Genomic DNA, 13,689 nt, shown 5'->3' on the forward strand with positions numbered 1-13,689 from the left:
TTCTGTACCTTATTTATATACGGTATATATAACTAGCGCAATCACATGTAATCCTCATCGTCATGAATGTTTGCAAAGTCAATCATAATGTGACAGTTTGTGGAAAGAGAGAGCAGGAGAGAGAGACAGACATACGGAGAGACAGAGAGACAGAGAGCAAGGAACAGATAGCCAGGGACAGAGAGCCAAAGACAGAGACAGAGAGCGAGACAGAAAACGAGACAGAGAGAGAGAGAGAGAGAGAGATAGAAAGAGAGAAAGAGAGAAAGAGAGAAAGAGAGAAATATAGAAAGAGATTGACAGAGAGCGAGAGAGAGAGAGGGGAAAAGGAAAGAGAGAAAGAGAGACAGAGAAAGAGAGACAGAGAAAGAGAGACAGAGATAGACAAAGAGAGACAGAGAGAGCAAGAGAGAGAGAGAGTAAAAGAGGGGAAGAGTGTAGCGCTCAGGAGTCGGGGAGGGAGGAATGACAGCCGCACGACATTCACATCTACCGATGATTAAGTGCAATGTCGAGGCACTGTGATCGAGTAGATAAGCCTCTCTGGACTGGGCTCACAGGGTGCAGGGTTCTAGACTCTGCCATGGCGCCATCCTTTGGTAAGACGTCAATCCACATTTGCCACACTTGACCCAGGGGAAGTAAATGGGTACCTGGCAAAAATTAATTCCTGGAGATGATACATGTATATCGCTGTAGTAAATGGAGTTGTGGTTTAGTGGTTAAATCACCGGACTGTGAACACAGGGGGTAAGGGTTCGAGTCCCTTCCAAAGCACCTCCGTCCTTTGGAAAGACATTAATATGCATTCGCCACATTCGTCCTTGGTGACGTAAATGGGCAGCCCGATGCCAGAACCTAGCACCAGGAGTGTCAAGTCTGACGAACCCAATGGTAGAGGACAAACCATGTATACCACTCCAATTTGTTTTTATCTGTGTAAAATAAAAAACCGTACTCGAAATCAATTCGAATTGATTAACATTTGATAGTCACGCATGTATAATATATATACCCTTTTCTTTGTGTCGCTGCAAAGAGATTGTAGATCAACCAACAACAAAAAAGAGTGTCTCTCTTCTCATGTCGGATACATGCTCGAGCGTTCAATTTCTATAATGAAATGAATTGACTCAGAAGTAGGATTCGTGAAGTACGGAACCCTGATTTCCAGAGAGTAAACATAAAGTACTTTCAAGCAATGCATTGGGTTCATTGCCTTGTCACGTTGATGAGAAATCCATCAGGAATAGTAGGTATCCATACTTTTTGTAATATTATTATTGGACAGGGTCAATAAATGTCGTTCCCTTCGTTACCGACTACACCTGACATAGTATCAAGCTGATAAATATATACTAGAGCCTGAATCAGACGAAGCATCAAATAGAATGATTAAACTATTGTATGTCTCACGTGTCAAAAGGCTTTTGAAATTGCGTTATAGGTTCTTCTTTTTTTAAATAGTTGTTATCTTTATTTCATTTCATAATTCTATAACAAAATCCCGTATTATACAAATAGCAGTCTTACACGCCCGAGGAGGTAGCCGAGAGTGTTTGGACTGTTTTGAAGGTACCGAGTGTGGGTAATTCTTACAATTCGATAAAAAATTCTCACAATTCGATAATAAAATCCAGTATCATTATCCATATTACGGGTTAGGCAAAATAAATGCCTGGTCACGTGTACGCTTTCAACCAATCATTTCATTAGGATCCACGTCATCATCTATATGACACTTAGTAACGTATGGCACCTGGCTTAGACTTACCCTTCTTCGTCCTGAAAAAATAGACTATCCATGCATTGATGTTGATTTTAATGATTTCTCACCCCCCCCCCCCCCCCGCCCCACCCCTGCCACACCCCTCACCTCCTCTGCGCCTGAGCATTGGTACACATCGACGAGCAAATTATGAAATTACGAAATACAATAATACGCGGGAAAGGGAGGTTAATGTGTCATGAGAAGGAAGGGAACTGTTCAAACAGCTAAGAGATAAGTAGCCATACGCGTGATTTTTGTATCACCATACCATTGCATACCCTTGGTTTCCTAGGCATTGTCCAACTGTTTTCAGCTCATTAGGTCTTTCAAATATGACGATAAACGCTTGTGCCTTGGCATTCAATTAACTTCTAGAGGGAATAATGCGTTCATTATGAAAATGCAAAACGCCTTTATAATTTGAATCAAACGCTCAATTAAGAGGACACTATACTAAACACGACCTTGATATAGAAACGATCTCCGCATTTCTTCCGCTTTGGTAAATAATCCACGAGTCCGCCATTAAAGGGGAAGTCCACCATAATAATTGAGTTGTAATATAAGGAGAAAATAGAGAATCAGATCAGAAAAATTCAAGAAAATATCTGATGAAAGATGAAACAAAATCCTGAATTAATTTATTTGTCATCGATTAAACACAAAATATTTTAAAAATCTCCATAATGGATATAAGTTCTTAGACTTCAAAAGGATGACGACGAGGATGGGATTCGAACCCACGCGTGCAGAGCACAATGGATTAGCAGTCCATCGCCTTAACCACTCGGCCACCTCGTCCTATGATGGTTGTCTTTGCGAGCTGGTTCTTGCTTGTTTGAAGAAAACTAACATTGGTAAAGGAATAGATAAGTTTCATATAACTATTCTAATTATAAATCTAAGGCTTAGGCATAATATGTATTTTTCATTGGATAAGTGTCAAGCCATGGTTATTGTTGTACAACAATAATGGAAAGCTTCTAATTGGGAAAACGACAGAGTTGCCATTCTTCTTCTTCTTCTTCTTCTTCCTCTTCTCCTTCTCCTTTTCACTTTTTATTCTTCTTCTCCTGTTTCTTTTTCTTCTCCTCCTTCTTCCTCTTCTTCCTTTTCTTCTCTTCTTCTTCTTCTCCTTCTTCTTCATTTTCCTTCTTATTCTCCTTTTTCTTTTCTTCTCCTCCTTCTTCCTCTTCTTCCTTTTCTTCTTTTCTTCTTCTTCTTCCCTTCTTCTCCTTCTTTTTACTTCTTCTTCTTCTTCTTCTTCTTCTTCTTCTTCTTCTTCTTCTTCTTTTTTTTTTTCTTCTTCTTCTTCTTCTTCTTCTTCTTCTTCTTCTTCTTCTTCTTTTTCTTCTTCTTTTTCTTCTTCTTCTTCTTCTTCTTCTTCTTCTTCTTCTTCTTCTTATTCTTCTTTTTCTTTTTCTTCTTCTTCTTTTTTTTTTCTTCTTCTTCTTCTTCTTCTTCTTCTTCTTCTTCTTCTTCTTCTTCTTCTTCTTCTTCTTCTTCTTCTTCTTCTTCGTCTTCTTCTCTTCTCCTTCTTCTGATTGAATTCCTCCGCTTGGAGAAGATCAATGTTTAGCTGAAAACATCATAATTTTCTTAACGTTTTAATATCGGATTTTATCTAATTTCCTTTATCTCTTCTTTCTTCATCTGTTCTCAATAGTGAGCTTCTATTTAAGCCCTCTCGATGTCATGCTGGCTTTCCCCTTTTAAAGTCAAGCTGATGGTGCAGTGGACTTTTCCTTTAAACACCCTGATCCGCCCATAATTATAACCTTCAACGCAATTTGAAGCACTCATTCTCACGGCGGATAGCAATTACACAGTGCACATAATGCCGTCATTTGCATTTGCTCATACCAATAAATTGAGGACATTTGCGGGCACATTAAATGAATCTAATGGAATGTCACGGATAACGCATTACGATGTTACCTTCGCATATAATCAATCCTTTTTGGTGTGTTTGTGTATTCAATCAAGAAATGTTAGCGATGTCTGCAAACAATCAAAGCGGCTCAGAGTCGGTTATGTGAGTCATCGGGGTGCAGATCTGATAAATACATACATCCATCACTATATTTAATAACTCCCGTATACTTAAAAAAAAGTTGTCTGTGTCAGATATATTTACATCAATCCATTTTCATTTTCATTTTCATCATCATCATAATCAGATTCACCCGTTTTTATGAACAATTCTTGGTAGTGTGTTAACGATACTACGTCCCTTTTGCAGCCAACCTCAAATTCTGTAGAACTTTGCATGAATTATGAATATGTCATGTATGTCCTTTCTGTAAAATGTAAACGTTAGCAGTGTCCTAATATTCAAATTATGCAAGGAAACCCGTTTACTTGCTAGACTTCACTGTCAGACACTATTAAGTGACTGACTGGCTTTTTTCTTTGGTAATAACATACATAAAATGAGATGTAAAGGGTACATGAGCATTTGTGTACATCAATAACCCACTTCTTGTAATGGCTAAAATTAAACTGATTGAATCTTTGCGCAGCATAAAACGTACGACCATGCGGTACAATGGTCTGAAAATCAAGACTATTACTTACTGGCCCTATAGCTCCTAAGTCGATTCGACAACTAATAGTCGTTATTTTCCCACTTAAAGTTATTTTCAAACCCCCTTTCTTTTAGGGAAGTTCTAAATTAGTATTATCTTTCAAATGCCATTGGAATTTAACCTTTTCATTTGTTGTGCCTGCAAATGGGACATAGTACCTTTAAAGGGATCCGGTAACTTTGTCTCAGATCCTTTACAAGAAATCCTTGATTTAGCCCATGCTGCAATCATAATTATAAACCTTTAGGTCAGTCAAGAACCCCGTGACTTTTTACAAGCCGATCGCCTGTCTGATTATCAAGATATTTATGATTGAAAATCGAAATCAAATTTTGCGTTTGCCAAACGGTTCCCATAACGCTACAGTCTATTGGGAAAAACAACTATGGTAAAAGCGGTCACTCATTTTTGTATACTTTTTCTGAGGCACTTCTTGATCATTTTTAAGCGCAATTTTGTTCGGGCTTCAAAACATCATATCACAGACACCGATAACAAATAGGGCCGTACATCTCAGATTTAACATTTTAAAACGATCCATTTAACAGTAACATTTTTGTTTTAATGTCAAAATGTATATTATCATTGTTTTGTGTACACGTTCAATAATTGGTTAAATTTTGTTTATGTTGTATCGCTGAAACGTAATTTGATTTATATGTTGCAGATGAAAATAAATTTAATTCAATTCATTTCAAAAGATGTATAGTGCCCCCCCCCCCCCGAAAAACAACAGCAACAACTACAACGAAACCTGAAAAATAAATTGTCATGAACAAACTATTTTTTACGGTTTTTGTTTAACCAACATCTGACACAAATGGATTTTGACATGTAATTTTCAAAACATTACTGTTAGATTAGGTGTGTATGGAATAATGCAATCAAAATATCATTTGCAAGCATATTACTTCTACATTACGGAAAACAAGGAATTATTTTTTATAAAGCCAATAATTTACTCACACTGTCTGGAACGCTCATTTATTTACAGACAATTGCAACCTAATCATCGATTCATTTAGTATTAATTTGTCATTATAATCTGCCTTAGTATTCAATTGATTTTTGATCATGACTGTCTGGGTGTACTTTATTTACCGACATTTATCACATCGATTTCAAGATTAGATCGTTCGTATACATGTATATTTGTACATGTTTGTAAATCACTGACTCGTGAGGAAAACCTACTTGAACAGGAATTCATTTCCTTTGGGCTATCCTCGGAGACGAGTCGGTACTCATTTTTTTTACTCCTTTGTCTCTTTACGATTTTATTGATTTTGGCTGATAATAAATAAAGTAAATATCTAAATGAATGGAACTTTAAAAAATGAATGAATAAATAAATAGATAAAGGATTAAAGAAAAAAAGAAAGAAATGAAAAAAAACTTTCGAGGCACATAGCAAGAAGAGGTCAATGTTTTGAGTCGAATATTCAAAATATAAACATTGGTTCCACAGCACTAACATGTTTCAATAGGGCAATTTACGCTTGTATCTACACACGCCAAAATATGCCATTTAATTGCAGTGAGTAGAAAGCGGGATAAGCAAACCACATAATGATAATGATCAAACCGCAATGCTCCTATAATGTTATTAGAATTATAATAAAGATGCCTCTCCCACACAATGACATCTCAAGGTGCAGTCACAACAGTGCGCAAAGGGTCGTTGAACCAGTGTGTAAATGGTGGAGCAAGGGTGGGGGTGGGTGTAGTAGTATGGGAGGAACTTGTGCCCGTGTCTTTAATACGAGGAGTCATTTCAAATGCGTTATTGTCTACGCTAATCGAACCTGTTTAATTATCGAGAGCTCATAATATAGTTACGCAGGTTAATTAAAGCACTGTTAGCACTGTTCATTTTGCAATCACTTTGAATGTTGTACTACGTCACTTTCAAATGGCGCAAGCAACGACGACGGCATTAGTCCCTGACGCTTTCATACGTCAGGCCAATGATGCACCGTGCGCAATGGACATAACACGTTGATGGCAAGCAATACACTGTTTTCGTAATCAAATTTAATGCATCAATCTTTGTTTAGTGCCATGTTACAAATTATTTAATGCACCTGTTACGAATAATTGCATTTTGATAGTCATATGACGCATTACATACATTTCGTGTTCTCAGGTAGGACAAGCTATAATGTTTGTCCTACCCCTGGGAACAATTAATGTATGCAATTTGCATTTTGACTATTGAGATATTATTATTCATAACCGGTAAATGAAATAATTTGTAAAATGGCACTTAACAAAGATTTATGTGCTTTTACATTTCTTTGCAGGGAGTGATGGACGTGTACATACGGTATTTGTGTGTATCTCTTTATGATGAAGCTCGAATAATGAGAGTATCGGACACATCTGATTTATGTAATCATTTTGCAAATGATGTTTGTCGTAGGTATCGTTCAATTCATTCTCGTGTCCATCATTATGCATTAACTCATAGGGGATATATTTATACCCTTGTTTCGACCCCCCCCCCCCCTCCCCCATTTCCTCGGAATTTAAGAAATTCTTGTAATAATTTATTATGTGCAAAGTTTATTTGTATAGTTACCAGAAAAATGAATTATCTATCTTTCTGTTGGAAATGAAATAAATATGAATTGAATTGAATTGAAATTAATACAGATTGGAAAAGGATGAGAGTACTTGAGTTTAAGCATGTACACGGCACTGCCAAAGTCACATAGCATTTTTTAAAGGGTGAAGTTTACGCATGTGTTTCCAGCAATTAAGTTAGCATCGATGGTTGTAAAATTCAGAGTTGTGTCCTAGAAATCACCGAAGCTAGGGGCGAAATCTTCCCTGAACGGAGACTGGAGCGGAGAAGGGGTGGCATATGTATCAGGGCAACACCGCGTGCCGCTAAACCTGCAGACCGTTTTTTCGTTGTTATGTTTTTGTTTGTTTTTTGTGGGGGTGAGGGTTGGGGGTTGAACGGGGAAGGGGGCATACGTCGAATTCATCCTTTGCTGGTTATGCCTCTTCAAAAATAGACGGTCATGGTTTCTTGCACAAGTTTGAGGTGAGTTACCCATGAACAGGATATTGATGATGATTGTGTTTTCAGCACTGCTAAGCACACCTATCACAATAGTCGTTAACTATTTTGCTACAGGAGTCACGGACTTATCATGACCGGAGTTGCTCAAGCGAATTCTTGAATGATAAACGATTTATTTATGAAGGATGAAATACAAAGCATGATGTTACCAATGCATGTTTAACTCATTCTTGAAGCATAAGCATGGCCCGTGCCATCGGCGGAATCGAGTCCACATGCTTCAGTGACTGTCCTATGATGCTGCCTGACCTACAGCCGCCAAGGCAAGGTCCGCGTTTCTCAGAAACTTTATGATAGCGTGATCATTGATCATGAGGTCCAATGATTATACGCACAATATTATTGTAAAAGCAGTCTTTATTAAGAGCTTTTTAGAGTAATTATTAAATTCCCCTTTTACATATTTCGTGTACTTATTGTACTAAGTGATTAATGTTTCACACCAAAGTTTGCTACACCATCATAATAAACCAATGACCCCAGACTGTATGGTTATTAGGTTGTAAGCCCCAACATTAATAAGGCTAGAGAAATAGAAGGTAAAACAAAGACAGACAGGAACTCAAAGAGAAAGGGAAAGAAAGTATAAAAAGAGAGACAGTCACATACAGGTAAAAAGAGAATAGGGAGACAGGGAGAGATAGAGAAAGAAAGAACGAGAGAAAGAAATATAAAGAGAAAGAAGATAGTGAGAGAGATAGAGAGGTAGACCGACAAAATACAAAAAAAGTCGCGAAATATTTGACGTATTCTTCGGGTTGCTATCCCACATACCAATCGGCTAATGCGAGTGCGTAGTTTATCTCCCCTTAGATTTTGTATGCACTCATGAAACTTTAATTATTTTACTTTTGTCGATGATAAAAGAAAATAAATTGGACCATAACTGCTTAGGGTCAAGGTAGATCATGGCTGGATTTTCGGCCTTCTGGAATTTATCTCTTCAGGTAGCCGGGCGAAAGCCGGGTTTATCATGATGATTGCAGGACCCTCAAAAAGATGATGCTACCCTGGATGGTCAGAATATTTTATCAGTATTTTTATCATTATTATCATTGTCTAACCTCTCACGCACTTGTATCTCTTTCTTTCTTAAGTTCTTTCTCATCTTCTGAGTTTCTTCTTTATTTGGTTCTCCTTATTTACTCTTCCACCCATTTCTTTAAACCACGTCCTAATAACTACGTTCTAATAATTGAAAAAAAAGATTTTGAGCTTATAATTTGCAATAACCTGTATTGTATTGAAACGATAAGGTTACCCTTATTGTTAATCTTAAGAAGTTGCGTAGATTACATATTATAGACGTATTATAGAGAAAATATAGAAGAGAGAGAGAAAGAGGGATAACATTTTAATATAGATTATTATACTGAAGTGGCAACCCTTAGAAGAATGAGAGAAGACTTTGCCGAAACATTTTGCCCCCCCCTCCCCTCCCCAACCTTCCATGAATCAGCTCCTATATTTGAAGAGCTTAATTCCAAAAGGAGCTAAATCCACGTTTGATGAAAATTGAGTTATTGATATCAGAACATTGTTCACTTTAGTACCCGTCTTTCAACAAAATTATTTATCTAAATTATGAACAAATGCACCTTCTAATATCACTTTTCCATAGACGCCTGTACAAAATCTGGTAAACAATTTATTGTTTCTCTGAAGTTGAATAAACGGAGTTAGCTCCTTTTGTAATTAAACTCTCCATTTACAGAGAACCAATCACCAAAACAATATTTAGCTTTCTGTAATTCTGCACTTGGACCAAAAATTGACCGGAAACCTATTATGATGATATCCAAGATATTTGATAGGAGGGTCTTCATACAGTTGTATAAATACACGACTGATCCTGGATTGGAAATCCTGAGCCACCGAGATTTACTAAATTCCCAGGTCAGATGGCAGATTGACTTAAAGAGAAGTTGGATTTTGGCACAGGTGAAAAATAATTCATGAACTTTAACGTTCTAGTTTTAATATGTCTGTTTAAGAGAATATTATTATGAGAAATGTCCTCTGAAAAGGGCTGCTCTGAAAATACCCATGAATCAAAAACAATTAGATTTACGAAATTCTCAAGACGATGGCATATTAGCTTTGATAAAGAGACGATCAGGCTCTGGTAGATAAATGATTTGTGAGTTATATTATTTCTTTTTTTAACGCATGTTTAAAAGAATATCATAATAGAACTGTTCTCTGAAAAGGGTTGCTTTGTAAATGCCTGTGAATTATAAAATTAGTTCCCAAACTTTCATGCCACATAATAATTTTGTTTAGTCCCATACATCCATTTCCTTGTGCAGTACATGTGGGTGTCAGCACGAATATATTTATTTTCACTTTGTTGATTCCAAAGCCCATGATATACACGATTTCTTAAATCAAACTATCTCCAATCATTCCTTCCACACACCTCCTTTCAAATTGTATCAACTTTACATATTAACTCATGTGTATATTTAAAGGTAGAACACATGATTTGCGTTGAGTAATGGTAATCTTGAATGATAATTGTTGTATTGAATATACAGGATGTAATATTATATTCTTCCGGGTTCAATATTTCACTTTTACAAAGATACCATATTAAACGAAAATATAACTATTAAAATGAGGTAGAGATGCATTAGTCTAGAGGAAACGTCACATAGTTCGCGGTTCGAGTCCCTCTGCAGCACTAATGTCCTTTGGCATTAATCTATATTTACCACACTCGACTCAGATGACGTAAATGGGTACTTGGTAGGAATTAAGTCTTTGAGACGCTACAGCACTACGATGGACGCCATTTATATAGGTCCGAGTAATGATCGTGGACCGCCACGGGTATACGTCTGACAGGCATGAGCACCATACAATAACCCACAATTAGTATAATATTATCATTATCATAACAATCAGGAATTCCGGTGATCAATGACCCAAAATGACCCACACAATCCAGGGGGCGGATCTAGCTTTTTGCTAAGGGGGGGGGGTTGACCAATAATGACGATGCGGAGCATCGTCCACGAGCCGCGAAGCGGCGAGCCGATTTTTTTTTGGGTGTTTATTTGAACCCCGTAAGTGATGTTTTCCTGGCATCTATTAACACAATGGAGACCATAAAAAGCAGTGCATGATAACGTCTTTTTATATCAAGTAACAGTTAAATACACAGTTATATCCAGAGTTATCATGTGTTTGGTTAAGTTACCAGATGAGTTGAATATCTTCTCACAATATTTGCACTTGAAAGGGTTTCTCTCCAGCGTGCGTTCTTTTTTCTTTCTTTTTTTTTTTTTTTTCCTTCCCCCCCCCCCCCCCTTTTTTTTTGGTTTGTTTTTTGGGCCGCCCAAGGGAGGGGTTTAAACCCCCTAAAACCCCCCCCCCCCCCCCCGTAGATCCGCGCCTGTTTCCCCGCGAAGCGTGGGCACTGGATGTGTTTTATTTACTCAAATTGTAGTATTACAACACGTCCGTATTTATTTTTGTCTGTTTATCTGCTACCATTACCATATATCAGTTTAGTAATTTGATGATCCTGACCCTACTTTCTCTTAGTTTATTTTGGTATTGTATTGATGGAATTGAATTATTTTTGTCATCTTTATTTCGTATTGTACTTTTCATACCTTTCGTTTGGCTCACTATTGTATATTTACTTTATTTATAACCGTATTGTATAATTTGTAAACATGAACAGTTTTGGTCCTTGGACCTTTGAATCATGTATATTTATATGTCTTTTTAAACCGAAATAAAGTATTACACCCCCATGTATGGTAATTTACCCTGTATGCCAACTTTTTTGCATGATTTTTTTTTTGCAAAATATCCCCAAAGTTGCCAAATTTTGACAGAAATCCCCAAATTCGTTTTTCATAAAACTCAATATTATTTTCATTCCCAAATATTTATTTTTCATCCCCAAAGACTTCAACAATCCCCCAATTTTTTTTTTTTTTTATGTGGGGATTTTGGGGATGAGAATCGGCAACGCTGGCCTAGCTTGTCACTTCGGCGGTGGCCCGTGTCCTCAAAAAGCTGATGGGGGGGGGGGGCAAGGGACTCTGTGACATTTGTTCGCCCAACCCCCCCCCCCCCTCCCCCCCCCCCCAAAAAAAAAGAAATAATAATAATAATAATAATAATAACAATAATAATAATAATAATAATAATAATAATAATAATAATAATAAATGAAATAAATACATAGAAATAGAATAAAATAAAATTACAAGTTTAAAAAAAAGATAAGATTTATTTTAAAAAAATGGTCCCCGGATTTTTTTTTGGGGGGGTTGCAACCCCCCCCCACCCCCCCCCCCCCCCCCCTCTAGATCCGCCCCTGCAATCTGATGAGGACATAAATGACCATTTCGAAACAAAGTTAATGTAAAAACCTTCCTCTTTTTAAGAAGGTCTTCATGAAAATATTATGCTTGCTCTTTAAAGCAATTTCCTTGAAATTTATATCAACGAAAGTGTTATGGAAATAAACATACTTCGTGGAAATATTTATCTTGACACAGCATGCCTTTCATCAAATGCAATTCTTTAAAAAAATTGTCAGCACGATGAAATAATGATCAAGATCTATGGCAAATAATGCCCCTTATTTCAGCCCCCTGTCCCCTATAGCGTGTCATGGGCTTTTTTTTTTGGTATTCGTTACGTATTATTTTGACATTACTTATTCATTGGATTTTATCTTATTAATTATTTTATTCATTTCCGATTCTTATATGGACATGATGAAGCATGCACAAAATAAAAAGAATTGACAGTTAAAAGAATGCAATACGATTGTATAAAAGACAAAATAGAAGTATTAAAAAACTGAAAATGATACCCATGATAACAGTACATTGTTCACCTCAATGTCTACATCAAAACGGAGAGGCTTGCCAAAGACGCAATACTTGTATGGCACAATTGGCACAAGTCCCTTGAAACTTAGTATGAAAGAAATGGAAGTGATGGTTCATTCGCAACGATCTCTTCACGTCAGTGCAATGATTTACATTTAATCTTGTTTGTGGTAACTGTTATGAGCAGGCGATAAGTACTTGGCACGTTTTATGCTGATGCTGTTTCCCGCGTTCTCCCTCCCTCTCTCTCTCCCGTGCATACCTGAGATGGCGCGCTGAATGATAGTTCCACCATCTAGCTTCAGTAGCACCCTATTTTAAAACCATCGACAGAAATGACGATGAACAACAAGTAGGAAGTATGTACACGAGGATGGACGAAGAGGGAGTGATGGGGTTGTTGGAGAAGTGGAAATGTTTTTGACGTCATCAACATGTATTTTTAATCGTAGCTTTACTTCGTAATGACGTTGCTGGAGAAGTATAAATGTTTTTGACGTCATAACCATGATTTTTTTATCGTAGTTTTATTCCGTATTGGTAATATGGACACGTTAATATTACGAAAACATTAGGATCATTGCCAAGTGTCTTAACTGGTTTAAACGTCATTCAATTCAAGCACAGGGTTTTAATTTATTTCGTACTGGCTATAGGCACGTTAATTACGAAACATTGTCATCATTGCCGAGTGGCTCAACTAGTTCAAATGTCATTCAATGCAATTGAAGAGTCGTCATAATAATTTATAATCATTGGTTTATTTCGTACAGATTAAACACCCCTTAAGATTTAAAATTATTATACTATTTGCCAATTAATGTGTCTTCAATAACTCAAATAATATTCAATGTAAATGTTAGGTGCTCAATAAATGGTTGATCGTGAATGCAATGGTACTCGTGTTTTTTTTTAATCTACACTGTAAACCCTACTAAATAATTACTAACTTGAAACTTGACTGAGTAGTAGAGCTGTATATTGTATATAGATACCGTGCCCTAACTGTTAAGTGTTTCTTCAATTCGTTAAAAACTAAATATTGTAATATGTTAATAAACTGAACAAAATTAAAGATCATCTTCGATCATTTTGCGGTTCATTCATCCACAAGTTCATCATATACAAATCTAGTTGGACAGAATGATTTTGAACTTATTGATACGATGTTATTTTGGTGTTGCCAAATGCTCACGTAATTGTACTTATCATAATGTTGTTATGAAAATCATGATGATTAATAGTGATCGGAATGTTCCCCATTAAGCGAAGATGATGCATAGATAGGGTCTGGTCATGCAGTGTACTTTCGGATGTTATTTGTTTGTTTACTACACTGTAAAATTGGTTATTACCAACTAGAAAGATCTATTTTTGGCG

At 36.7% G+C, this 13,689-nt stretch overlaps 1 non-coding gene across 1 annotated transcript; it reads right to left on the minus strand.

Moving 5' to 3' along the window:
* Positions 1-2,490: 2,490 nt before the first annotated feature.
* On the minus strand, positions 2,491-2,572 carry TRNAS-GCU. Its single transcript has one exon. It is a non-coding gene; the product is annotated as a tRNA-Ser (tRNA).
* Positions 2,573-13,689: the final 11,117 nt, after the last annotated feature.

This window comes from Strongylocentrotus purpuratus, unplaced genomic scaffold (genome assembly GCF_000002235.5).
Source record: "Strongylocentrotus purpuratus isolate Spur 01 unplaced genomic scaffold, Spur_5.0 spur5_scaffold_4, whole genome shotgun sequence".
Lineage (NCBI taxonomy): Eukaryota > Metazoa > Echinodermata > Echinoidea > Camarodonta > Strongylocentrotidae > Strongylocentrotus > Strongylocentrotus purpuratus.